The 26,783-nt window shown below is 42.2% G+C and overlaps 3 pseudogenes; all 3 read left to right on the forward strand.

Annotated features, from left to right (window-relative positions):
• The first annotated feature begins 4,597 nt into the window (after window positions 1-4,597).
• Window positions 4,598-4,700, forward strand: LOC130345992 (U2 spliceosomal RNA; annotated as a pseudogene).
• Window positions 4,701-12,618: 7,918 nt separating this feature from the next.
• LOC130345993 (U2 spliceosomal RNA) lies at window positions 12,619-12,721 on the forward strand (annotated as a pseudogene).
• Window positions 12,722-23,444: 10,723 nt separating this feature from the next.
• On the forward strand, window positions 23,445-23,547 carry LOC130345994 (U2 spliceosomal RNA; annotated as a pseudogene).
• Window positions 23,548-26,783: the final 3,236 nt, after the last annotated feature.

Genomic DNA, 26,783 nt, shown 5'->3' on the forward strand with positions numbered 1-26,783 from the left:
CAGGCAAAAGACAATAGGTGGTGCCGCTTGTGTCTGGCCCCTGTTGGAGCGACCAGGCACAGGACTGCTGCTGCTGAATGTCCTCTTTAATTGAATAAGCTCAGCAACCAGCACACCTGTGCAGGTTGGACATGACATGATAGGTAGCTGTCTTTCAGGTAGTGGGTGCTGAATCTTGTTAATTGACCATGCATTGGTACTGTGGTATTGGAATAATTAAAACAAATGTTGCCAGCCAGCCATCCATTGCAATAATGGATAGGACATCAGCTATGAGGCATTTGTTTGTACAAACTGCTGCTCACAACTAATGTTGTAATATAGTGTCTCCATCTGCTGGTGGTATTGAATAAGCAATAGTGCAATGATAGGGTCTGAAAAAGAAGAAAAATAAGAAGCAGCAGCATAGGAAAAAAGGAGGAAAGAAGGAAAACATGGAGAGAAGAAAAAAAGAAGGTAAAAAAAAGGTGAAAACATGTTTAAAAAAGTATTTCCATCTCTCTCTCTCTATATATGTATATATATATATATATATATATATATATATATTTAAAAGAAAAAAAAATTATATATATATATATATATATATATACATATAGAGAGAGAGAAAGAGATAGATAGATAGATAGATACACATACATACATACATACATACATACATACATACATACAACATACATACATATATATGTGTGTATTGTTGGAGTTGCAAACATGGGTGCACTTGACAAACTCAGTGCGGCTATTCCCCATTGAAAGATTGTTGCATCCAGGACCCTTAGCACTGTGATATGCTACTCAATACCACTGGCATGGCCAGGTGTAAACAACATCTGACCTTTGTTGTGTATGTAACCATGGAGATTGTGATGTCACCTAGGCCCACCAAAGAACAGCCTTGTCAGAAGCAGCACTGCCATGATCAGAAGCAGCAGCACCATAAGTTTTCAAATAAGCTGGATTTAACCAAGACAAGTGAGTCCAATAGGATGCAGGTATGTCCTCTATCCTTACAGCTTCCCGTGGCTGTTGGTTTTATACCGTTTGGGGACAGCCAAGGAGGCGTCAGCAGACAACACAGGTAAGTGTGTGCTTGTGTGTGTGTGTGTGTGTGTTTCCTATGCAGATCCTAAACCCAGTATCAAATGCAAGTAGGAGGAGTAAGAAGGGTTCCTGCCAAAGCCAGGTTATGGATTGCATTTAAAAATGGTCCATCAGAGTGAAATGGACTCCCATCTTCCTGCTTAGCAATAATGATATGGGTTTAGGGCCTGCTGTGTGTACTGGTGGGTGACTGCCACCCAGCCAGAGTGTGTATGGGAGGCTGCCAGCCAGCCTACCTTCCTACAAGTAGTGATGGTGCATGTGAAGGGGACAGCGTTGGTTCCTCCCCTTTCACAGTTATCACTTCTCATTCTTCCTTTTGGCTGGTATCAAATGTGGTGTCTGTTTATATCAGTTTAATATCTGATATGTCCCCTATCTGGTAGCATATATTAAGTGCACCACCAGGGTTCAGTGTTGGAAAGAAAGATTACCTGTTTATTTACTGCTGCAGCTGCTTGCTGGCTAGTCCAGTGGGCCCCTACTGCAGGCAAAAGACAATAGGTGGTGCCGCTTGTGTCTGGCCCCTGTTGGAGCGACCAGGCACAGGACTGCTGCTGCTGAATGTCCTCTTTAATTGAATAAGCTCAGCAACCAGCACACCTGTGTAGGTTGGACATGACATGATAGGTAGCTGTCTTTCAGGTAGTGGGTGCTGAATCTTGTTAATTGACATAGGGGTGTCATTGCTGTTGATTGACCATGCATTGGTACTGTGGTATTGGAATAATTAAAACAAATGTTGCCAGCCAGCCATCCATTGCAATAATGGATAGGACATCAGCTATGAGGCATTTGTTTGTACAAACTGCTGCTCACGACTAATGTTGTAATATAGTGTCTCCATCTGCTGGTGGTATTGAATAAGCAATAGTGCAATGATAGGGTCTGAAAAAGGAGTAAAATAAGAAGCAGCAGCATAGGAAAAAAGGAGGAAAGAAGGAAAACATGGAGAGAAGAAAAAAAGAAGGTAAAAAAAGGTGAAAACATGTTTAAAAAAGTATTTCCATCTTTCTCTCTCTCTATATATGTATATATATATATATATATATATATATATATATATTTAAAAGAAAAAAAAATTATATATATATATATATATATATATATATATATACATATAGAGAGAGAGAAAGAGATAGATAGATAGATACACATACATACATACATACATACATACATACAACATACATACATACATACATATGTGTGTATTGTTGGAGTTGCAAACATGGGTGCACTTGACAAACTCAGTGCGGCTATTCCCCATTGAAAGATTGTTGCATCCAGGACCCTTAGCACTGTGATATGCTACTCAATACCACTGGCATGGCCAGGTGTAAACAACATCTGACCTTTGTTGTGTATGTAACCATGGAGATTGTGATGTCACCTAGGCCCACCAAAGAACAGCCTTGTCAGAAGCAGCACTGCCATGATCAGAAGCAGCAGCACCATAAGTTTTCAAATAAGCTGGATTTAACCAAGACAAGTGAGTCCAATAGGATGCAGGTATGTCCTCTATCCTTACAGCTTCCCGTGGCTGTTGGTTTTATACCGTTTGGGGACAGCCAAGGAGGCGTCAGCAGACAACACAGGTAAGTGTGTGCTTGTGTGTGTGTGTGTGTGTGTGTGTTTCCTATGCAGATCCTAAACCCAGTATCAAATGCAAGTAGGAGGAGTAAGAAGGGTTCCTGCCAAAGCCAGGTTATGGATTGCATTTAAAAATGGTCCATCAGAGTGAAATGGACTCCCATCTTCCTGCTTAGCAATAATGATATGGGTTTAGGGCCTGCTGTGTGTACTGGTGGGTGACTGCCACCCAGCCAGAGTGTGTATGGGAGGCTGCCAGCCAGCCTACCTTCCTACAAGTAGTGATGGTGCATGTGAAGGGTACAGCGTTGGTTCCTCCCCTTTCACAGTTATCATTTCTCATTCTTCCTTTTGGCTGGTATCAAATGTGGTGTCTGTTTATATCAGTTTAATATCTGATATGTCCCCTATCTGGTAGCATATATTAAGTGCACCACCAGGGTTCAGTGTTGGAAAGAAAGATTACCTGTTTATTTACTGCTGCAGCTGCTTGCTGGCTAGTCCAGTGGGCCCTTACTGCAGGCAAAAGACAATAGGTGGTGCCGCTTGTGTCTGGCCCCTGTTGGAGCGACCAGGCACAGGACTGCTGCTGCTGAATGTCCTCTTTAATTGAATAAGCTCAGCAACCAGCACACCTGTGCAGGTTGGACATGACATGATAGGTAGCTGTCTTTCAGGTAGTGGGTGCTGAATCTTGTTAATTGACATGGGGGTGTCATTGCTGTTGATTGACCATGCATTGGTACTGTGGTATTGGAATAATAAAAACAAATGTTGCCAGCCAACCATCCATTGCAATAATGGATAGGACATCAGCTATGAGGCATTTGTTTGTACAAACTGCTGCTCACAACTAATGTTGTAATATAGTGTCTCCATCTGCTGGTGGTATTGAATAAGCAATAGTGCAATGATAGGGTCTGAAAAATAAGAAGCAGCAGCATAGGAAAAAAGGAGGAAAGAAGGAAAACATGGAGAGAAGAAAAAAAGAAGGTTAAAAAAAAAGGTGAAAACATGTTTAAAAAAGTATTTCCATCTCTCTCTCTCTCTCTCTCTCTCTCTCTCTCTCTCTCTCTCTCTCTCTCTATATATATATATATATATACATATAGAAAGAGAGAAAGAGATAGATAGATACATACATACATACATACATACATACATACATACATACATACATATGTGTGTATTGTTGGAGTTGCAAACATGGGTGCACTTGACAAACTCAGTGCGGCTATTCCCCATTGAAAGATTGTTGCATCCAGGACCCTTAGCACTGTGATATGCTACTCAATACCACTGGCATGGCCAGGTGTAAACAACATCTGACCTTTGTTGTGTATGTAACCATGGAGATTGTGATGTCACCTAGGCCCACCAAAGAACAGCCTTGTCAGAAGCAGCACTGCCATGAGCAGAAGCAGCAGATCCATAGGTTTTCAAATAAGCTGGATTTAACCAAGACAAGTGAGTCCAATAGAATGCAGGTATGTCCTCTATCCTTACAGCTTCCCGTGGCTGTTGGTTTTATACCGTTTGGGGACAGCCAAGGAGGCGTCAGCAGGCAACACAGGTAAGTGTGTGCTTGTGTGTGTATGTGTGTGTGTTTCCTATGCAGATCCTAAACCCAGTATCAAATGCAAGTAGGAGGAGTAAGAAGGGTTCCTGCCAAAGCCAGGTTATGGATTGCATTTAAAAATGGTCCATCAGAGTAAAATGGACTCCCATCTTCCTGCTTAGCAATAATGATATTGGTTTAGGGTCTGCTGTGTGTACTGGTGGGTGACTGCCACCCAGCCAGAGTGTGTATGGGAGGCTGCCAGCCAGCCTCCCTTCCTACAAGTAGTGATGGTGCATGTGAAGGGGACAGCGTTGGTTCCTCCCCTTTCACAGTTATCACTTCTCATTCTTCCTTTTGGCTGGTATCAAATGTGGTGTCTGTTTATATCAGTTTAATATCTGATATGTCCCCTATCTGGTAGCATATATTAAATGCACCACCAGGGTTCAGTGTTGGAAAGAAAGATTACCTGTTTATTTGCTGCAGCTGCTTGCTGGCTAGTCCAGTGGGCCCCTACTGCAGGCAAAAGACAATAGATGGTGCCGCTTGTGTCTGGCCCCTGTTGGAGCGACCAGGCACAGGACTGCTGCTGCTGAATGTCCTCTTTAATTGAATAAGCTCAGCAACCAGCACACCTGTGCAGGTTGGACATGACATGATAGGTAGCTGTCTTTCAGGTAGTGGGTGCTGAATCTTGTTAATTGACATGGGGGTGTCATTGCTGTTGATTGACCATGCATTGGTACTGTGGTATTGGAATAATTAAAACAAATGTTGCCAGCCAGCCATCCATTGCAATAATGGATAGGACATCAGCTATGAGGCATTTGTTTGTACAAACTGCTGCTCACGACTAATGTTGTAATATAGTGTCTCCATCTGCTGGTGGTATTGAATAAGCAATAGTGCAATGATAGGGTCTGAAAAAGGAGTAAAATAAGAAGCAGCAGCATAGGAAAAAAGGAGGAAAGAAGGAAAACATGGAGAGAAGAAAAAAAGAAGGTAAAAAAAAGGTGAAAACATGTTTAAAAAAGTATTTCCATCTCTCTCTCTCTCTATATATGTATATATATATATATATATATATATTTAAAAGAAAAAAAAATTATATATATATATATATATATATACACATATAGAGAGAGAGAAAGAGATAGATAGATAGATAGATAGATAGATACACATACATACATACATACAACATACATACATACATACATATGTGTGTATTGTTGGAGTTGCAAACATGGGTGCACTTGACAAACTCAGTGCGGCTATTCCCCATTGAAAGATTGTTGCATCCAGGACCCTTAGCACTGTGATATGCTACTCAATACCACTGGCATGGCCAGGTGTAAACAACATCTGACCTTTGTTGTGTATGTAACCATGGAGATTGTGATGTCACCTAGGCCCACCAAAGAACAGCCTTGTCAGAAGCAGCACTGCCATGATCAGAAGCAGCAGCACCATAAGTTTTCAAATAAGCTGGATTTAACCAAGACAAGTGAGTCCAATAGGATGCAGGTATGTCCTCTATCCTTACAGCTTCCCGTGGCTGTTGGTTTTATACCGTTTGGGGACAGCCAAGGAGGCGTCAGCAGGCAACACAGGTAAGTGTGTGCTTGTGTGTGTGTGTGTGTGTGTGTGTGTTTCCTATGCAGATCCTAAACCCAGTATCAAATGCAAGTAGGAGGAGTAAGAAGGGTTCCTGCCAAAGCCAGGTTATGGATTGCATTTAAAAATGGTCCATCAGAGTGAAATGGACTCCCATCTTCCTGCTTAGCAATAATGATATGGGTTTAGGGCCTGCTGTGTGTACTGGTGGGTGACTGCCACCCAGCCAGAGTGTGTATGGGAGGCTGCCAGCCAGCCTACCTTCCTACAAGTAGTGATGGTGCATGTGAAGGGGACAGCGTTGGTTCCTCCCCTTTCACAGTTATCACTTCTCATTCTTCCTTTTGGCTGGTATCAAATGTGGTGTCTGTTTATATCAGTTTACTATCTGATATGTCCCCTATCTGGTAGCATATATTAAGTGCACCACCAGGGTTCAGTGTTGGAAAGAAAGATTACCTGTTTATTTACTGCTGCAGCTGCTTGCTGGCTAGTCCAGTGGGCCCCTACTGCAGGCAAAAGACAATAGGTGGTGCCGCTTGTGTCTGGCCCCTGTTGCAGCGACCAGGCACAGGACTGCTGCTGCTGAATGTCCTCTTTAATTGAATAAGCTCAGCAACCAGCACACCTGTGCAGGTTGGACATGAGATGATAGGTAGCTGTCTTTCAGGTAGTGGGTGCTGAATCTTGTTAATTGACATGGGGGTGTCATTGCTGTTGATTGACCATGCATTGGTACTGTGGTATTGGAATAATAAAAACAAATGTTGCCAGCCAACCATCCATTGCAATAATGGATAGGACATCAGCTATGAGGCATTTGTTTGTACAAACTGCTGCTCACAACTAATGTTGTAATATAGTGTCTCCATCTGCTGGTGGTATTGAATAAGCAATAGTGCAATGATAGGGTCTGAAAAAGAAGAAAAATAAGAAGCAGCAGCATAGGAAAAAAGGAGGAAAGAAGGAAAACATGGAGAGAAGAAAAAAAGAAGGTTAAAAAAAAAGGTGAAAACATGTTTAAAAAAGTATTTCCATCTCTCTCTCTCTATATATATGTATATATATATATATATATATATATATATATATATATATATTTAAAAGAAAAAAAATTATATATATATATATATATATATATATATATATACATATAGAAAGAGAGAAAGAGATAGATAGATAGATAGATACATACATACATTACATACATTACATACATTACATACATACATTACATACATACATTACATACATACATACATACATATGTGTGTATTGTTGGAGTTGCAAACATGGGTGCACTTGACAAACTCAGTGCGGCTATTCCCCATTGAAAGATTGTTGCATCCAGGACCCTTAGCACTGTGATATGCTACTCAATACCACTGGCATGGCCAGGTGTAAACAACATCTGACCTTTGTTGTGTATGTAACCATGGAGATTGTGATGTCACCTAGGCCCACCAAAGAACAGCCTTGTCAGAAGCAGCACTGCCATGATCAGAAGCAGCAGCACCATAAGTTTTCAAATAAGCTGGATTTAACCAAGACAAGTGAGTCCAATAGGATGCAGGTATGTCCTCTATCCTTACAGCTTCCCGTGGCTGTTGGTTTTATACCGTTTGGGGACAGCCAAGGAGGCGTCAGCAGACAACACAGGTAAGTGTGTGCTTGTGTGTGTGTGTGTGTGTGTGTGTGTGTGTGTTTCCTATGCAGATCCTAAACCCAGTATCAAATGCAAGTAGGAGGAGTAAGAAGGGTTCCTGCCAAAGCCAGGTTATGGATTGCATTTAAAAATGGTCCATCAGAGTGAAATGGACTCCCATCTTCCTGCTTAGCAATAATGATATGGGTTTAGGGCCTGCTGTGTGTACTGGTGGGTGACTGCCACCCAGCCAGAGTGTGTATGGGAGGCTGCCAGCCAGCCTACCTTCCTACAAGTAGTGATGGTGCATGTGAAGGGGACAGCGTTGGTTCCTCCCCTTTCACAGTTATCACTTCTCATTCTTCCTTTTGGCTGGTATCAAATGTGGTGTCTGTTTATATCAGTTTAATATCTGATATGTCCCCTATCTGGTAGCATATATTAAGTGCACCACCAGGGTTCAGTGTTGGAAAGAAAGATTACCTGTTTATTTGCTGCAGCTGCTTGCTGGCTAGTCCAGTGGGCCCCTACTGCAGGCAAAAGACAATAGGTGGTGCCGCTTGTGTCTGGCCCCTGTTGGAGCGACCAGGCACAGGACTGCTGCTGCTGAATGTCCTCTTTAATTGAATAAGCTCAGCAACCAGCACACCTGTGCAGGTTGGACATGACATGATAGGTAGCTGTCTTTCAGGTAGTGGGTGCTGAATCTTGTTAATTGACCATGCATTGGTACTGTGGTATTGGAATAATTAAAACAAATGTTGCCAGCCAGCCATCCATTGCAATAATGGATAGGACATCAGCTATGAGGCATTTGTTTGTACAAACTGCTGCTCACAACTAATGTTGTAATATAGTGTCTCCATCTGCTGGTGGTATTGAATAAGCAATAGTGCAATGATAGGGTCTGAAAAAGAAGAAAAATAAGAAGCAGCAGCATAGGAAAAAAGGAGGAAAGAAGGAAGGTAAAAAAAAGGTGAAAACATGTTTAAAAAAGTATTTCCATCTCTCTCTCTCTATATATGTATATATATATATATATATATATATATATATATATATATTTAAAAGAAAAAAAAATTATATATATATATATATATATACATATAGAGAGAGAGAAAGAGATAGATAGATAGATAGATAGATACACATACATACATACATACATACATACATACATACAACATACATACATATATATGTGTGTATTGTTGGAGTTGCAAACATGGGTGCACTTGACAAACTCAGTGCGGCTATTCCCCATTGAAAGATTGTTGCATCCAGGACCCTTAGCACTGTGATATGCTACTCAATACCACTGGCATGGCCAGGTGTAAACAACATCTGACCTTTGTTGTGTATGTAACCATGGAGATTGTGATGTCACCTAGGCCCACCAAAGAACAGCCTTGTCAGAAGCAGCACTGCCATGATCAGAAGCAGCAGCACCATAAGTTTTCAAATAAGCTGGATTTAACCAAGACAAGTGAGTCCAATAGGATGCAGGTATGTCCTCTATCCTTACAGCTTCCCGTGGCTGTTGGTTTTATACCGTTTGGGGACAGCCAAGGAGGCGTCAGCAGACAACACAGGTAAGTGTGTGCTTGTGTGTGTGTGTGTGTGTGTTTCCTATGCAGATCCTAAACCCAGTATCAAATGCAAGTAGGAGGAGTAAGAAGGGTTCCTGCCAAAGCCAGGTTATGGATTGCATTTAAAAATGGTCCATCAGAGTGAAATGGACTCCCATCTTCCTGCTTAGCAATAATGATATGGGTTTAGGGCCTGCTGTGTGTACTGGTGGGTGACTGCCACCCAGCCAGAGTGTGTATGGGAGGCTGCCAGCCAGCCTACCTTCCTACAAGTAGTGATGGTGCATGTGAAGGGGACAGCGTTGGTTCCTCCCCTTTCACAGTTATCACTTCTCATTCTTCCTTTTGGCTGGTATCAAATGTGGTGTCTGTTTATATCAGTTTAATATCTGATATGTCCCCTATCTGGTAGCATATATTAAGTGCACCACCAGGGTTCAGTGTTGGAAAGAAAGATTACCTGTTTATTTACTGCTGCAGCTGCTTGCTGGCTAGTCCAGTGGGCCCCTACTGCAGGCAAAAGACAATAGGTGGTGCCGCTTGTGTCTGGCCCCTGTTGGAGCGACCAGGCACAGGACTGCTGCTGCTGAATGTCCTCTTTAATTGAATAAGCTCAGCAACCAGCACACCTGTGTAGGTTGGACATGACATGATAGGTAGCTGTCTTTCAGGTAGTGGGTGCTGAATCTTGTTAATTGACATAGGGGTGTCATTGCTGTTGATTGACCATGCATTGGTACTGTGGTATTGGAATAATTAAAACAAATGTTGCCAGCCAGCCATCCATTGCAATAATGGATAGGACATCAGCTATGAGGCATTTGTTTGTACAAACTGCTGCTCACGACTAATGTTGTAATATAGTGTCTCCATCTGCTGGTGGTATTGAATAAGCAATAGTGCAATGATAGGGTCTGAAAAAGGAGTAAAATAAGAAGCAGCAGCATAGGAAAAAAGGAGGAAAGAAGGAAAACATGGAGAGAAGAAAAAAAGAAGGTAAAAAAAGGTGAAAACATGTTTAAAAAAGTATTTCCATCTTTCTCTCTCTCTATATATGTATATATATATATATATATATATATATATATATATTTAAAAGAAAAAAAAATTATATATATATATATATATATATATATATACATATAGAGAGAGAGAAAGAGATAGATAGATAGATACACATACATACATACATACATACATACATACATACAACATACATACATACATACATATGTGTGTATTGTTGGAGTTGCAAACATGGGTGCACTTGACAAACTCAGTGCGGCTATTCCCCATTGAAAGATTGTTGCATCCAGGACCCTTAGCACTGTGATATGCTACTCAATACCACTGGCATGGCCAGGTGTAAACAACATCTGACCTTTGTTGTGTATGTAACCATGGAGATTGTGATGTCACCTAGGCCCACCAAAGAACAGCCTTGTCAGAAGCAGCACTGCCATGATCAGAAGCAGCAGCACCATAAGTTTTCAAATAAGCTGGATTTAACCAAGACAAGTGAGTCCAATAGGATGCAGGTATGTCCTCTATCCTTACAGCTTCCCGTGGCTGTTGGTTTTATACCGTTTGGGGACAGCCAAGGAGGCGTCAGCAGACAACACAGGTAAGTGTGTGCTTGTGTGTGTGTGTGTGTGTGTGTGTGTTTCCTATGCAGATCCTAAACCCAGTATCAAATGCAAGTAGGAGGAGTAAGAAGGGTTCCTGCCAAAGCCAGGTTATGGATTGCATTTAAAAATGGTCCATCAGAGTGAAATGGACTCCCATCTTCCTGCTTAGCAATAATGATATGGGTTTAGGGCCTGCTGTGTGTACTGGTGGGTGACTGCCACCCAGCCAGAGTGTGTATGGGAGGCTGCCAGCCAGCCTACCTTCCTACAAGTAGTGATGGTGCATGTGAAGGGTACAGCGTTGGTTCCTCCCCTTTCACAGTTATCATTTCTCATTCTTCCTTTTGGCTGGTATCAAATGTGGTGTCTGTTTATATCAGTTTAATATCTGATATGTCCCCTATCTGGTAGCATATATTAAGTGCACCACCAGGGTTCAGTGTTGGAAAGAAAGATTACCTGTTTATTTACTGCTGCAGCTGCTTGCTGGCTAGTCCAGTGGGCCCTTACTGCAGGCAAAAGACAATAGGTGGTGCCGCTTGTGTCTGGCCCCTGTTGGAGCGACCAGGCACAGGACTGCTGCTGCTGAATGTCCTCTTTAATTGAATAAGCTCAGCAACCAGCACACCTGTGCAGGTTGGACATGACATGATAGGTAGCTGTCTTTCAGGTAGTGGGTGCTGAATCTTGTTAATTGACATGGGGGTGTCATTGCTGTTGATTGACCATGCATTGGTACTGTGGTATTGGAATAATAAAAACAAATGTTGCCAGCCAACCATCCATTGCAATAATGGATAGGACATCAGCTATGAGGCATTTGTTTGTACAAACTGCTGCTCACAACTAATGTTGTAATATAGTGTCTCCATCTGCTGGTGGTATTGAATAAGCAATAGTGCAATGATAGGGTCTGAAAAATAAGAAGCAGCAGCATAGGAAAAAAGGAGGAAAGAAGGAAAACATGGAGAGAAGAAAAAAAGAAGGTTAAAAAAAAAGGTGAAAACATGTTTAAAAAAGTATTTCCATCTCTCTCTCTCTCTCTCTCTCTCTCTCTCTCTCTCTCTCTATATATATATATATATACATATAGAAAGAGAGAAAGAGATAGATAGATACATACATACATACATACATACATACATACATACATACATACATATGTGTGTATTGTTGGAGTTGCAAACATGGGTGCACTTGACAAACTCAGTGCGGCTATTCCCCATTGAAAGATTGTTGCATCCAGGACCCTTAGCACTGTGATATGCTACTCAATACCACTGGCATGGCCAGGTGTAAACAACATCTGACCTTTGTTGTGTATGTAACCATGGAGATTGTGATGTCACCTAGGCCCACCAAAGAACAGCCTTGTCAGAAGCAGCACTGCCATGAGCAGAAGCAGCAGATCCATAGGTTTTCAAATAAGCTGGATTTAACCAAGACAAGTGAGTCCAATAGAATGCAGGTATGTCCTCTATCCTTACAGCTTCCCGTGGCTGTTGGTTTTATACCGTTTGGGGACAGCCAAGGAGGCGTCAGCAGGCAACACAGGTAAGTGTGTGCTTGTGTGTGTATGTGTGTGTGTTTCCTATGCAGATCCTAAACCCAGTATCAAATGCAAGTAGGAGGAGTAAGAAGGGTTCCTGCCAAAGCCAGGTTATGGATTGCATTTAAAAATGGTCCATCAGAGTAAAATGGACTCCCATCTTCCTGCTTAGCAATAATGATATTGGTTTAGGGTCTGCTGTGTGTACTGGTGGGTGACTGCCACCCAGCCAGAGTGTGTATGGGAGGCTGCCAGCCAGCCTCCCTTCCTACAAGTAGTGATGGTGCATGTGAAGGGGACAGCGTTGGTTCCTCCCCTTTCACAGTTATCACTTCTCATTCTTCCTTTTGGCTGGTATCAAATGTGGTGTCTGTTTATATCAGTTTAATATCTGATATGTCCCCTATCTGGTAGCATATATTAAATGCACCACCAGGGTTCAGTGTTGGAAAGAAAGATTACCTGTTTATTTGCTGCAGCTGCTTGCTGGCTAGTCCAGTGGGCCCCTACTGCAGGCAAAAGACAATAGATGGTGCCGCTTGTGTCTGGCCCCTGTTGGAGCGACCAGGCACAGGACTGCTGCTGCTGAATGTCCTCTTTAATTGAATAAGCTCAGCAACCAGCACACCTGTGCAGGTTGGACATGACATGATAGGTAGCTGTCTTTCAGGTAGTGGGTGCTGAATCTTGTTAATTGACATGGGGGTGTCATTGCTGTTGATTGACCATGCATTGGTACTGTGGTATTGGAATAATTAAAACAAATGTTGCCAGCCAGCCATCCATTGCAATAATGGATAGGACATCAGCTATGAGGCATTTGTTTGTACAAACTGCTGCTCACGACTAATGTTGTAATATAGTGTCTCCATCTGCTGGTGGTATTGAATAAGCAATAGTGCAATGATAGGGTCTGAAAAAGGAGTAAAATAAGAAGCAGCAGCATAGGAAAAAAGGAGGAAAGAAGGAAAACATGGAGAGAAGAAAAAAAGAAGGTAAAAAAAAGGTGAAAACATGTTTAAAAAAGTATTTCCATCTCTCTCTCTCTCTATATATGTATATATATATATATATATATATTTAAAAGAAAAAAAAATTATATATATATATATATATATATACACATATAGAGAGAGAGAAAGAGATAGATAGATAGATAGATAGATAGATAGATACACATACATACATACATACAACATACATACATACATACATATGTGTGTATTGTTGGAGTTGCAAACATGGGTGCACTTGACAAACTCAGTGCGGCTATTCCCCATTGAAAGATTGTTGCATCCAGGACCCTTAGCACTGTGATATGCTACTCAATACCACTGGCATGGCCAGGTGTAAACAACATCTGACCTTTGTTGTGTATGTAACCATGGAGATTGTGATGTCACCTAGGCCCACCAAAGAACAGCCTTGTCAGAAGCAGCACTGCCATGATCAGAAGCAGCAGCACCATAAGTTTTCAAATAAGCTGGATTTAACCAAGACAAGTGAGTCCAATAGGATGCAGGTATGTCCTCTATCCTTACAGCTTCCCGTGGCTGTTGGTTTTATACCGTTTGGGGACAGCCAAGGAGGCGTCAGCAGGCAACACAGGTAAGTGTGTGCTTGTGTGTGTGTGTGTGTGTGTTTCCTATGCAGATCCTAAACCCAGTATCAAATGCAAGTAGGAGGAGTAAGAAGGGTTCCTGCCAAAGCCAGGTTATGGATTGCATTTAAAAATGGTCCATCAGAGTGAAATGGACTCCCATCTTCCTGCTTAGCAATAATGATATGGGTTTAGGGCCTGCTGTGTGTACTGGTGGGTGACTGCCACCCAGCCAGAGTGTGTATGGGAGGCTGCCAGCCAGCCTACCTTCCTACAAGTAGTGATGGTGCATGTGAAGGGGACAGCGTTGGTTCCTCCCCTTTCACAGTTATCACTTCTCATTCTTCCTTTTGGCTGGTATCAAATGTGGTGTCTGTTTATATCAGTTTAATATCTGATATGTCCCCTATCTGGTAGCATATATTAAGTGCACCACCAGGGTTCAGTGTTGGAAAGAAAGATTACCTGTTTATTTGCTGCAGCTGCTTGCTGGCTAGTCCAGTGGGCCCCTACTGCAGGCAAAAGACAATAGGTGGTGCCGCTTGTGTCTGGCCCCTGTTGGAGCGACCAGGCACAGGACTGCTGCTGCTGAATGTCCTCTTTAATTGAATAAGCTCAGCAACCAGCACACCTGTGCAGGTTGGACATGACATGATAGGTAGCTGTCTTTCAGGTAGTGGGTGCTGAATCTTGTTAATTGACCATGCATTGGTACTGTGGTATTGGAATAATTAAAACAAATGTTGCCAGCCAGCCATCCATTGCAATAATGGATAGGACATCAGCTATGAGGCATTTGTTTGTACAAACTGCTGCTCACAACTAATGTTGTAATATAGTGTCTCCATCTGCTGGTGGTATTGAATAAGCAATAGTGCAATGATAGGGTCTGAAAAAGAAGAAAAATAAGAAGCAGCAGCATAGGAAAAAAGGAGGAAAGAAGGAAAACATGGAGAGAAGAAAAAAAGAAGGTAAAAAAAAGGTGAAAACATGTTTAAAAAAGTATTTCCATCTCTCTCTCTCTATATATGTATATATATATATATATATATATATATATATATATATATTTAAAAGAAAAAAAAATTATATATATATATATATATATACATATAGAGAGAGAGAAAGAGATAGATAGATAGATAGATAGATACACATACATACATACATACATACATACATACATACAACATACATACATATATATGTGTGTATTGTTGGAGTTGCAAACATGGGTGCACTTGACAAACTCAGTGCGGCTATTCCCCATTGAAAGATTGTTGCATCCAGGACCCTTAGCACTGTGATATGCTACTCAATACCACTGGCATGGCCAGGTGTAAACAACATCTGACCTTTGTTGTGTATGTAACCATGGAGATTGTGATGTCACCTAGGCCCACCAAAGAACAGCCTTGTCAGAAGCAGCACTGCCATGATCAGAAGCAGCAGCACCATAAGTTTTCAAATAAGCTGGATTTAACCAAGACAAGTGAGTCCAATAGGATGCAGGTATGTCCTCTATCCTTACAGCTTCCCGTGGCTGTTGGTTTTATACCGTTTGGGGACAGCCAAGGAGGCGTCAGCAGACAACACATGTAAGTGTGTGCTTGTGTGTGTGTGTGTGTGTGTGTGTGTTTCCTATGCAGATCCTAAACCCAGTATCAAATGCAAGTAGGAGGAGTAAGAAGGGATCCTGCCAAAGCCAGGTTATGGATTGCATTTAAAAATGGTCCATCAGAGTGAAATGGACTCCCATCTTCCTGCTTAGCAATAATGATATGGGTTTAGGGCCTGCTGTGTGTACTGGTGGGTGACTGCCACCCAGCCAGAGTGTGTATGGGAGGCTGCCAGCCAGCCTACCTTCCTACAAGTAGTGATGGTGCATGTGAAGGGGACAGCGTTGGTTCCTCCCCTTTCACAGTTATCACTTCTCATTCTTCCTTTTGGCTGGTATCAAATGTGGTGTCTGTTTATATCAGTTTACTATCTGATATGTCCCCTATCTGGTAGCATATATTAAGTGCACCACCAGGGTTCAGTGTTGGAAAGAAAGATTACCTGTTTATTTACTGCTGAAGCTGCTTGCTGGCTAGTCCAGTGGGCCCCTACTGCAGGCAAAAGACAATAGGTGGTGCCGCTTGTGTCTGGCCCCTGTTGGAGCGACCAGGCACAGGACTGCTGCTGCTGAATGTCCTCTTTAATTGAATAAGCTCAGCAACCAGCACACCTGTGCAGGTTGGACATGACATGATAGGTAGCTGAAAGAAGGAAAACATGGAGAGAAGAAAAAAAGAAGGTAAAAAAAAGGTGAAAACATGTTTAAAAAAGTATTTCCATCTCTCTCTCTCTATATATGTATATATATATATATATATTTAAAAGAAAAAAAAATTATATATATATATATATATATATACATATAGAGAGAGAGAAAGAGATAGATAGATAGATAGATAGATAGATAGATACACATACATACATACATACATACATACATACATACAACATACATACATATATATGTGTGTATTGTTGGAGTTGCAAACATGGTTGCACTTGACAAACTCAGTGCGGCTATTCCCCATTGAAAGATTGTTGCATCCAGGACCCTTAGCACTGTGATATGCAACTCAATACCACTGGCATGGCCAGGTGTAAACAACATCTGACCTTTGTTGTGTATGTAACCATGGAGATTGTGATGTCACCTAGGCCCACCAAAGAACAGCCTTGTCAGAAGCAGCACTGCCATGATCAGAAGCAGCAGCACCATAAGTTTTCAAATAAGCTGGATTTAACCAAGACAAGTGAGTCCAATAGGATGCAGGTATGTCCTCTATCCTTACAGCTTCCCGTGGCTGTTGGTTTTATACCGTTTGGGGACAGCCAAGGAGGCGTCAGCAGACAACACAGGTAAGTGTGTGCTTGTGTGTGTGTGTGTGTGTGTGTGTGTGTGTGTGTGTTTCCTATGCAGATCCTAAATCCAGTATCAAATGCAAGTAGGAGGAGTAAGAAGGGTTCCTGCCAAAGCCAGGTTATGGATTGCATTTAAAAATGGTCCATCAGAGTGAAATGGACTCCCATCTTCCTGCTTAGCAATAATGATATGGGTTTAGGGCCTGCTGTGTGTACTGGTGGGTGACTGCCACCCAGCCAGAGTGTGTATGGGAGGCTGACAGCCAGCCTACCTTCCTACAAGTAGTGATGGTGCATGTGAAGGGGACAGCGTTGGTTCCTCCCCTTTCACAGTTATCACTTCTCATTCTTCCTTTTGGCTGGTATCAAATGTGGTGTCTGTTTATATCAGTTTAATATCTGATATGTCCCCTATCTGGTAGCATATATTAAGTGCACCACCAGGGTTCAGTGTTGGAAAGAAAGATTACCTGTTTATTTACTGCTGCAGCTGCTTGCTGGCTAGTCCAGTGGGCCCCTACTGCAGGCAAAAGACAATAGGTGGTGCCGCTTGTGTCTGGCCCCTGTTGGAGCGACCAGGCACAGGACTGCTGCTGCTGAATGTCCTCTTTAATTGAATAAGCTCAGCAACCAGCACACCTGTGCAGGTTGGACATGACATGATAGGTAGCTGTCTTTCAGGTAGTGGGTGCTGAATCTTGTTAATTGACATGGGGGTGTCATTGCTGTTGATTGACCATGCATTGGTACTGTGGTATTGGAATAATAAAAACAAATGTTGCCAGCCAACCATCCATTGCAATAATGGATAGGACATCAGCTATGAGGCATTTGTTTGTACAAACTGCTGCTCACAACTAATGTTGTAATATAGTGTCTCCATCTGCTGGTGGTATTGAATAAGCAATAGTGCAATGATAGGGTCTGAAAAAGAAGAAAAATAAGAAGCAGCAGCATAGGAAAAAAGGAGGAAAGAAGGAAAACATGGAGAGAAGAAAAAAAGAAGGTTAAAAAAAAAGGTGAAAACATGTTTAAAAAAGTATTTCCATCTCTCTCTCTCTCTCTCTCTCTCTCTATATATATATATATATATATATATATACATATAGAAAGAGAGAAAGAGATAGATAGATAGATAGATACACATACATACATACATACATACATACATACATACATACAACATACATACATACATACATACATATGTGTGTATTGTTGGAGTTGCAAACATGGGTGCACTTGACAAACTCAGTGCGGCTATTCCCCATTGAAAGATTGTTGCATCCAGGACCCTTAGCACTGTGATATGCTACTCAATACCACTGGCATGGCCAGGTGTAAACAACATCTGACCTTTGTTGTGTATGTAACCATGGAGATTGTGATGTCACCTAGGCCCACCAAAGAACAGCCTTGTCAGAAGCAGCACTGCCATGATCAGAAGCAGCAGCACCATAAATTTTCAAATAAGCTGGATTTAACCAAGACAAGTGAGTCCAATAGGATGCAGGTATGTCCTCTATCCTTACAGCTTCCCGTGGCTGTTGGTTTTATACCGTTTGGGGACAGCCAAGGAGGCGTCAGCAGGCAACACAGGTAAGTGTGTGCTTGTGTGTGTGTGTGTGTGTGTGTGTTTCCTATGCAGATCCTAAACCCAGTATCAAATGCAAGTAGGAGGAGTAAGAAGGGATCCTGCCAAAGCCAGGTTATGGATTGCATTTAAAAATGGTCCATCAGAGTGAAATGGACTCCCATCTTCCTGCTTAGCAATAATGATATGGGTTTAGGGCCTGCTGTGTGTACTGGTGGGTGACTGCCACCCAGCCAGAGTGTGTATGGGAGGCTGCCAGCCAGCCTACCTTCCTACAAGTAGTGATGGTGCATGTGAAGGGGACAGCGTTGGTTCCTCCCCTTTCACAGTTATCACTTCTCATTCTTCCTTTTGGCTGGTATCAAATGTGGTGTCTGTTTATATCAGTTTACTATCTGATATGTCCCCTATCTGGTAGCATATATTAAGTGCACCACCAGGGTTCAGTGTTGGAAAGAAAGATTACCTGTTTATTTACTGCTGAAGCTGCTTGCTGGCTAGTCCAGTGGGCCCCTACTGCAGGCAAAAGACAATAGGTGGTGCCGCTTGTGTCTGGCCCCTGTTGGAGCGACCAGGCACAGGACTGCTGCTGCTGAATGTCCTCTTTAATTGAATAAGCTCAGCAACCAGCACACCTGTGCAGGTTGGACATGACATGATAGGTAGCTGTCTTTCAGGTAGTGGGTGCTGAATCTTGTTAATTGACATGGGGGTGTCATTGCTGTTGATTGACCATGCATTGGTACTGTGGTATTGGAATAATAAAAACAAATGTTGCCAGCCAACCATCCATTGCAATAATGGATAGGACATCAGCTATGAGGCATTTGTTTGTACAAACTGCTGCTCACAACTAATGTTGTAATATAGTGTCTCCATCTGCTGGTGGTATTGAATAAGCAATGGTGCAATGATAGGGTCTGAAAAAGAAGAAAAATAAGAAGCAGCAGCATAGGAAAAAAGGAGGAAAGAAGGAAAACATGGAGAGAAGAAAAAAAGAAGGTTAAAAAAAAAGGTGAAAACATGTTTAAAAAAGTATTTCCATCTCTCTCTCTCTCTCTCTCTCTCTCTCTCTCTCTCTCTCTCTCTCTCTCTATATATATATATATATATATACATATAGAAAGAGAGAAAGAGATAGATAGATAGATAGATACATACATACATACATACATACATACATACATACATATGTGTGTATTGTTGGAGTTGCAAACATGGGTGCACTTGACAAACTCAGTGCGGCTATTCCCCATTGAAAGATTGTTGCATCCAGGACCCTTAGCACTGTGATATGCTACTCAATACCACTGGCATGGCCAGGTGTAAACAACATCTGACCTTTGTTGTGTATGTAACCATGGAGATTGTGATGTCACCTAGGCCCACCAAAGAACAGCCTTGTCAGAAGCAGCACTGCCATGAGCAGAAGCAGCAGATCCATAGGTTTTCAAATAAGCTGGATTTAACCAAGACAAGTGAGTCCAATAGGATGCAGGTATGTCCTCTATCCTTACAGCTTCCCGTGGCTGTTGGTTTTATACCGTTTGGGGACAGCCAAGGAGGCGTCAGCAGGCAACACAGGTAAGTGTGTGCTTGTGTGTGTGTGTTTCCTATGCAGATCCTAAACCCAGTATCAAATGCAAGTAGGAGGAGTAAGAAGGGTTCCTGCCAAAGCCAGGTTATGGATTGCATTTAAAAATGGTCCATCAGAGTAAAATGGACTCCCATCTTCCTGCTTAGCAATAATGATATGGGTTTAGGGCCTGCTGTGTGTACTGGTGGGTGACTGCCACCCAGCCAGAGTGTGTATGGGAGGCTGCCAGCCAGCCTACCTTCCTACAAGTAGTGATGGTGCATGTGAAGGGGACAGCGTTGGTTCCTCCCCTTTCACAGTTATCACTTCTCATTCTTCCTTTTGGCTGGTATCAAATGTGGTGTCTGTTTATATCAGTTTACTATCTGATATGTCCCCTATCTGGTAGCATATATTAAGTGCACCACCAGGGTTCAGTGTTGGAAAGAAAGATTACCTGTTTATTTACTGCTGAAGCTGCTTGCTGGCTAGTCCAGTGGGCCCCTACTGCAGGCAAAAGACAATAGGTGGTGCCGCTTGTGTCTGGCCCCTGTTGGAGCGACCAGGCACAGGACTGCTGCTGCTGAATGTCCTCTTTAATTGAATAAGCTCAGCAACCAGCACACCTGTGCAGGTTGGACATGACATGATAGGTAGCTGTCTTTCAGGTAGTGGGTGCTGAATCTTGTTAATTGACATGGGGGTGTCATTGCTGTTGATTGACCATGCATTGGTACTGTGGTATTGGAATAATAAAAACAAATGTTGCCAGCCAACCATCCATTGCAATAATGGATAGGACATCAGCTATGAGGCATTTGTTTGTACAAACTGCTGCTCACAACTAATGTTGTAATATAGTGTCTCCATCTGCTGGTGGTATTGAATAAGCAATGGTGCAATGATAGGGTCTGAAAAAGAAGAAAAATAAGAAGCAGCAGCATAGGAAAAAAGGAGGAAAGAAGGAAAACATGGAGAGAAGAAAAAAAGAAGGTTAAAAAAAAAGGTGAAAACATGTTTAAAAAAGTATTTCCATCTCTCTCTCTCTCTCTCTCTCTCTCTCTCTCTCTCTCTCTCTCTCTATATATATATATATATACATATAGAAAGAGAGAAAGAGATAGATAGATAGATACATACATACATACATACATACATACATACATACATACATACATATGTGTGTATTGTTGGAGTTGCAAACATGGGTGCACTTGACAAACTCAGTGCGGCTATTCCCCATTGAAAGATTGTTGCATCCAGGACCCTTAGCACTGTGATATGCTACTCAATACCACTGGCATGGCCAGGTGTAAACAACATCTGACCTTTGTTGTGTATGTAACCATGGAGATTGTGATGTCACCTAGGCCCACCAAAGAACAGCCTTGTCAGAAGCAGCACTGCCATGAGCAGAAGCAGCAGATCCATAGGTTTTCAAATAAGCTGGATTTAACCAAGACAAGTGAGTCCAATAGGATGCAGGTATGTCCTCTATCCTTACAGCTTCCCGTGGCTGTTGGTTTTATACCGTTTGGGGACAGCCAAGGAGGCGTCAGCAGGCAACACAGGTAAGTGTGTGCTTGTGTGTGTGTGTTTCCTATGCAGATCCTAAACCCAGTATCAAATGCAAGTAGGAGGAGTAAGAAGGGTTCCTGCCAAAGCCAGGTTATGGATTGCATTTAAAAATGGTCCATCAGAGTAAAATGGACTCCCATCTTCCTGCTTAGCAATAATGATATGGGTTTAGGGCCTGCTGTGTGTACTGGTGGGTGACTGCCACCCAGCCAGAGTGTGTATGGGAGGCTGCCAGCCAGCCTACCTTCCTACAAGTAGTGATGGTGCATGTGAAGGGGACAGCGTTGGTTCCTCCCCTTTCACAGTTATCACTTCTCATTCTTCCTTTTGGCTGGTATCAAATGTGGTGTCTGTTTATATCAGTTTACTATCTGATATGTCCCCTATCTGGTAGCATATATTAAGTGCACCACCAGGGTTCAGTGTTGGAAAGAAAGATTACCTGTTTATTTACTGCTGAAGCTGCTTGCTGGCTAGTCCAGTGGGCCCCTACTGCAGGCAAAAGACAATAGGTGGTGCCGCTTGTGTCTGGCCCCTGTTGGAGCGACCAGGCACAGGACTGCTGCTGCTGAATGTCCTCTTTAATTGAATAAGCTCAGCAACCAGCACACCTGTGCAGGTTGGACATGACATGATAGGTAGCTGTCTTTCAGGTAGTGGGTGCTGAATCTTGTTAATTGACATGGGGGTGTCATTGCTGTTGATTGACCATGCATTGGTACTGTGGTATTGGAATAATAAAAACAAATGTTGCCAGCCAACCATCCATTGCAATAATGGATAGGACATCAGCTATGAGGCATTTGTTTGTACAAACTGCTGCTCACAACTAATGTTGTAATATAGTGTCTCCATCTGCTGGTGGTATTGAATAAGCAATGGTGCAATGATAGGGTCTGAAAAAGAAGAAAAATAAGAAGCAGCAGCATAGGAAAAAAGGAGGAAAGAAGGAAAACATGGAGAGAAGAAAAAAAGAAGGTTAAAAAAAAAGGTGAAAACATGTTTAAAAAACTATTTCCATCTCTCTCTCTCTCTCTCTCTCTCTCTCTCTCTCTCTCTCTCTCTCTCTATATATATATATATATATACATATAGAAAGAGATAGATAGATAGATAGATAGATAGATAGATAGATACATACATACATACATACATACATACATACATACATACATACATATGTGTGTATTGTTGGAGTTGCAAACATGGGTGCACTTGACAAACTCAGTGCGGCTATTCCCCATTGAAAGATTGTTGCATCCAGGACCCTTAGCACTGTGATATGCTACTCAATACCACTGGCATGGCCAGGTGTAAACAACATCTGACCTTTGTTGTGTATGTAACCATGGAGATTGTGATGTCACCTAGGCCCACCAAAGAACAGCCTTGTCAGAAGCAGCACTGCCATGAGCAGAAGCAGCAGATCCATAGGTTTTCAAATAAGCTGGATTTAACCAAGACAAGTGAGTCCAATAGGATGCAGGTATGTCCTCTATCCTTACAGCTTCCCGTGGCTGTTGGTTTTATACCGTTTGGGGACAGCCAAGGAGGCGTCAGCAGGCAACACAGGTAAGTGTGTGCTTGTGTGTGTGTGTTTCCTATGCAGATCCTAAACCCAGTATCAAATGCAAGTAGGAGGAGTAAGAAGGGTTCCTGCCAAAGCCAGGTTATGGATTGCATTTAAAAATGGTCCATCAGAGTAAAATGGACTCCCATCTTCCTGCTTAGCAATAATGATATGGGTTTAGGGTCTGCTGTGTGTACTGGTGGGTGACTGCCACCCAGCCAGAGTGTGTATGGGAGGCTGCCAGCCAGCCTCCCTTCCTACAAGTAGTGATGGTGCATGTGAAGGGGACAGCGTTGGTTCCTCCCCTTTCACAGTTATCACTTCTCATTCTTCCTTTTGGCTGGTATCAAATGTGGTGTCTGTTTATATCAGTTTAATATCTGATATGTCCCCTATCTGGTAGCATATATTAAATGCACCACCAGGGTTCAGTGTTGGAAAGAAAGATTACCTGTTTATTTGCTGCAGCTGCTTGCTGGCTAGTCCAGTGGGCCCCTACTGCAGGCAAAAGACAATAGATGGTGCCGCTTGTGTCTGGCCCCTGTTGGAGCGACCAGGCACATGACTGCTGCTGCTGAATGTCCTCTTTAATTGAATAAGCTCAGCAACCAGCACACCTGTGCAGGTTGGACATGACATGATAGGTAGCTGTCTTTCAGGTAGTGGGTGCTGAATCTTGTTAATTGACATGGGGGTGTCATTGCTGTTGATTGACCATGCATTGGTACTGTGGTATTGGAATAATTAAAACAAATGTTGCCAGCCAGCCATCCATTGCAATAATGGAAAGGACATCAGCTATGAGGCATTTGTTTGTACAAACTGCTGCTCACGACTAATGTTGTAATATAGTGTCTCCATCTGCTGGTGGTATTGAATAAGCAATAGTGCAATGATAGGGTCTGAAAAAGGAGTAAAATAAGAAGCAGCAGCATAGGAAAAAAGGAGGAAAGAAGGAAAACATGGAGAGAAGAAAAAAAGAAGGTAAAAAAAAGGTGAAAACATGTTTAAAAAAGTATTTCCATCTCTCTCTCTCTCTATATATATATATATATATATTTAAAAGAAAAAAAAATTATATATATATATATATATATATATATATACACATATATAGAGAGAGAAAGAGATAGATAGATAGATAGATAGATAGATAGATACACATACATACATACATACAACATACATACATACATACATATGTGTGTATTGTTGGAGTTGCAAACATGGGTGCACTTGACAAACTCAGTGCGGCTATTCCCCATTGAAAGATTGTTGCATCCAGGACCCTTAGCACTGTGATATGCTACTCAATACCACTGGCATGGCCAGGTGTAAACAACATCTGACCTTTGTTGTGTATGTAACCATGGAGATTGTGATGTCACCTAGGCCCACCAAAGAACAGCCTTGTCAGAAGCAGCACTGCCATGATCAGAAGCAGCAGCACCATAAGTTTTCAAATAAGCTGGATTTAACCAAGACAAGTGAGTCCAATAGGATGCAGGTATGTCCTCTATCCTTACAGCTTCCCGTGGCTGTTGGTTTTATACCGTTTGGGGACAGCCAAGGAGGCGTCAGCAGACAACACAGGTAAGTGTGTGCTTGTGTGTGTGTGTGTGTGTGTGTGTGTGTGTGTGTTTCCTATGCAGATCCTAAACCCAGTATCAAATGCAAGTAGGAGGAGTAAGAAGGGTTCCTGCCAAAGCCAGGTTATGGATTGCATTTAAAAATGGTCCATCAGAGTGAAATGGACTCCCATCTTCCTGCTTAGCAATAATGATATGGGTTTAGGGCCTGCTGTGTGTACTGGTGGGTGACTGCCACCCAGCCAGAGTGTGTATGGGAGGCTGCCAGCCAGCCTACCTTCCTACAAGTAGTGATGGTGCATGTGAAGGGGACAGCGTTGGTTCCTCCCCTTTCACAGTTATCACTTCTCATTCTTCCTTTTGGCTGGTATCAAATGTGGTGTCTGTTTATATCAGTTTAATATCTGATATGTCCCCTATCTGGTAGCATATATTAAGTGCACCACCAGGGTTCAGTGTTGGAAAGAAAGATTACCTGTTTATTTGCTGCAGCTGCTTGCTGGCTAGTCCAGTGGGCCCCTACTGCAGGCAAAAGACAATAGGTGGTGCCGCTTGTGTCTGGCCCCTGTTGGAGCGACCAGGCACAGGACTGCTGCTGCTGAATGTCCTCTTTAATTGAATAAGCTCAGCAACCAGCACACCTGTGCAGGTTGGACATGACATGATAGGTAGCTGTCTTTCAGGTAGTGGGTGCTGAATCTTGTTAATTGACCATGCATTGGTACTGTGGTATTGGAATAATTAAAACAAATGTTGCCAGCCAGCCATCCATTGCAATAATGGATAGGACATCAGCTATGAGGCATTTGTTTGTACAAACTGCTGCTCACAACTAATGTTGTAATATAGTGTCTCCATCTGCTGGTGGTATTGAATAAGCAATAGTGCAATGATAGGGTCTGAAAAAGAAGAAAAATAAGAAGCAGCAGCATAGGAAAAAAGGAGGAAAGAAGGAAAACATGGAGAGAAGAAAAAAAGAAGGTAAAAAAAAGGTGAAAACATGTTTAAAAAAGTATTTCCATCTCTCTCTCTCTATATATGTATATATATATATATATATATATATATATATATATATATTTAAAAGAAAAAAAAATTATATATATATATATATATATATATATATATATATATACATATAGAGAGAGAGAAAGAGATAGATAGATAGATAGATAGATACACATACATACATACATACATACATACATACATACATACATACATATATATGTGTGTATTGTTGGAGTTGCAAACATGGGTGCACTTGACAAACTCAGTGCGGCTATTCCCCATTGAAAGATTGTTGCATCCAGGACCCTTAGCACTGTGATATGCTACTCAATACCACTGGCATGGCCAGGTGTAAACAACATCTGACCTTTGTTGTGTATGTAACCATGGAGATTGTGATGTCACCTAGGCCCACCAAAGAACAGCCTTGTCAGAAGCAGCACTGCCATGATCAGAAGCAGCAGCACCATAAGTTTTCAAATAAGCTGGATTTAACCAAGACAAGTGAGTCCAATAGGATGCAGGTATGTCCTCTATCCTTACAGCTTCCCGTGGCTGTTGGTTTTATACCGTTTGGGGACAGCCAAGGAGGCGTCAGCAGGCAACACAGGTAAGTGTGTGCTTGTGTGTGTGTGTGTGTGTGTGTGTGTGTGTTTCCTATGCAGATCCTAAACCCAGTATCAAATGCAAGTAGGAGGAGTAAGAAGGGTTCCTGCCAAAGCCAGGTTATGGATTGCATTTAAAAATGGTCCATCAGAGTGAAATGGACTCCCATCTTCCTGCTTAGCAATAATGATATGGGTTTAGGGCCTGCTGTGTGTACTGGTGGGTGACTGCCACCCAGCCAGAGTGTGTATGGGAGGCTGCCAGCCAGCCTACCTTCCTACAAGTAGTGATGGTGCATGGAAGGGGACAGCGTTGGTTCCTCCCCTTTCACAGTTATCACTTCTCATTCTTCCTTTTGGCTGGTATCAAATGTGGTGTCTGTTTATATCAGTTTACTATCTGATATGTCCCCTATCTGGTAGCATATATTAAGTGCACCACCAGGGTTCAGTGT

Source organism: Hyla sarda, unplaced genomic scaffold (assembly GCF_029499605.1).
Source record: "Hyla sarda isolate aHylSar1 unplaced genomic scaffold, aHylSar1.hap1 scaffold_769, whole genome shotgun sequence".
In the NCBI taxonomy this organism is placed as follows: Eukaryota; Metazoa; Chordata; class Amphibia; order Anura; family Hylidae; genus Hyla; species Hyla sarda.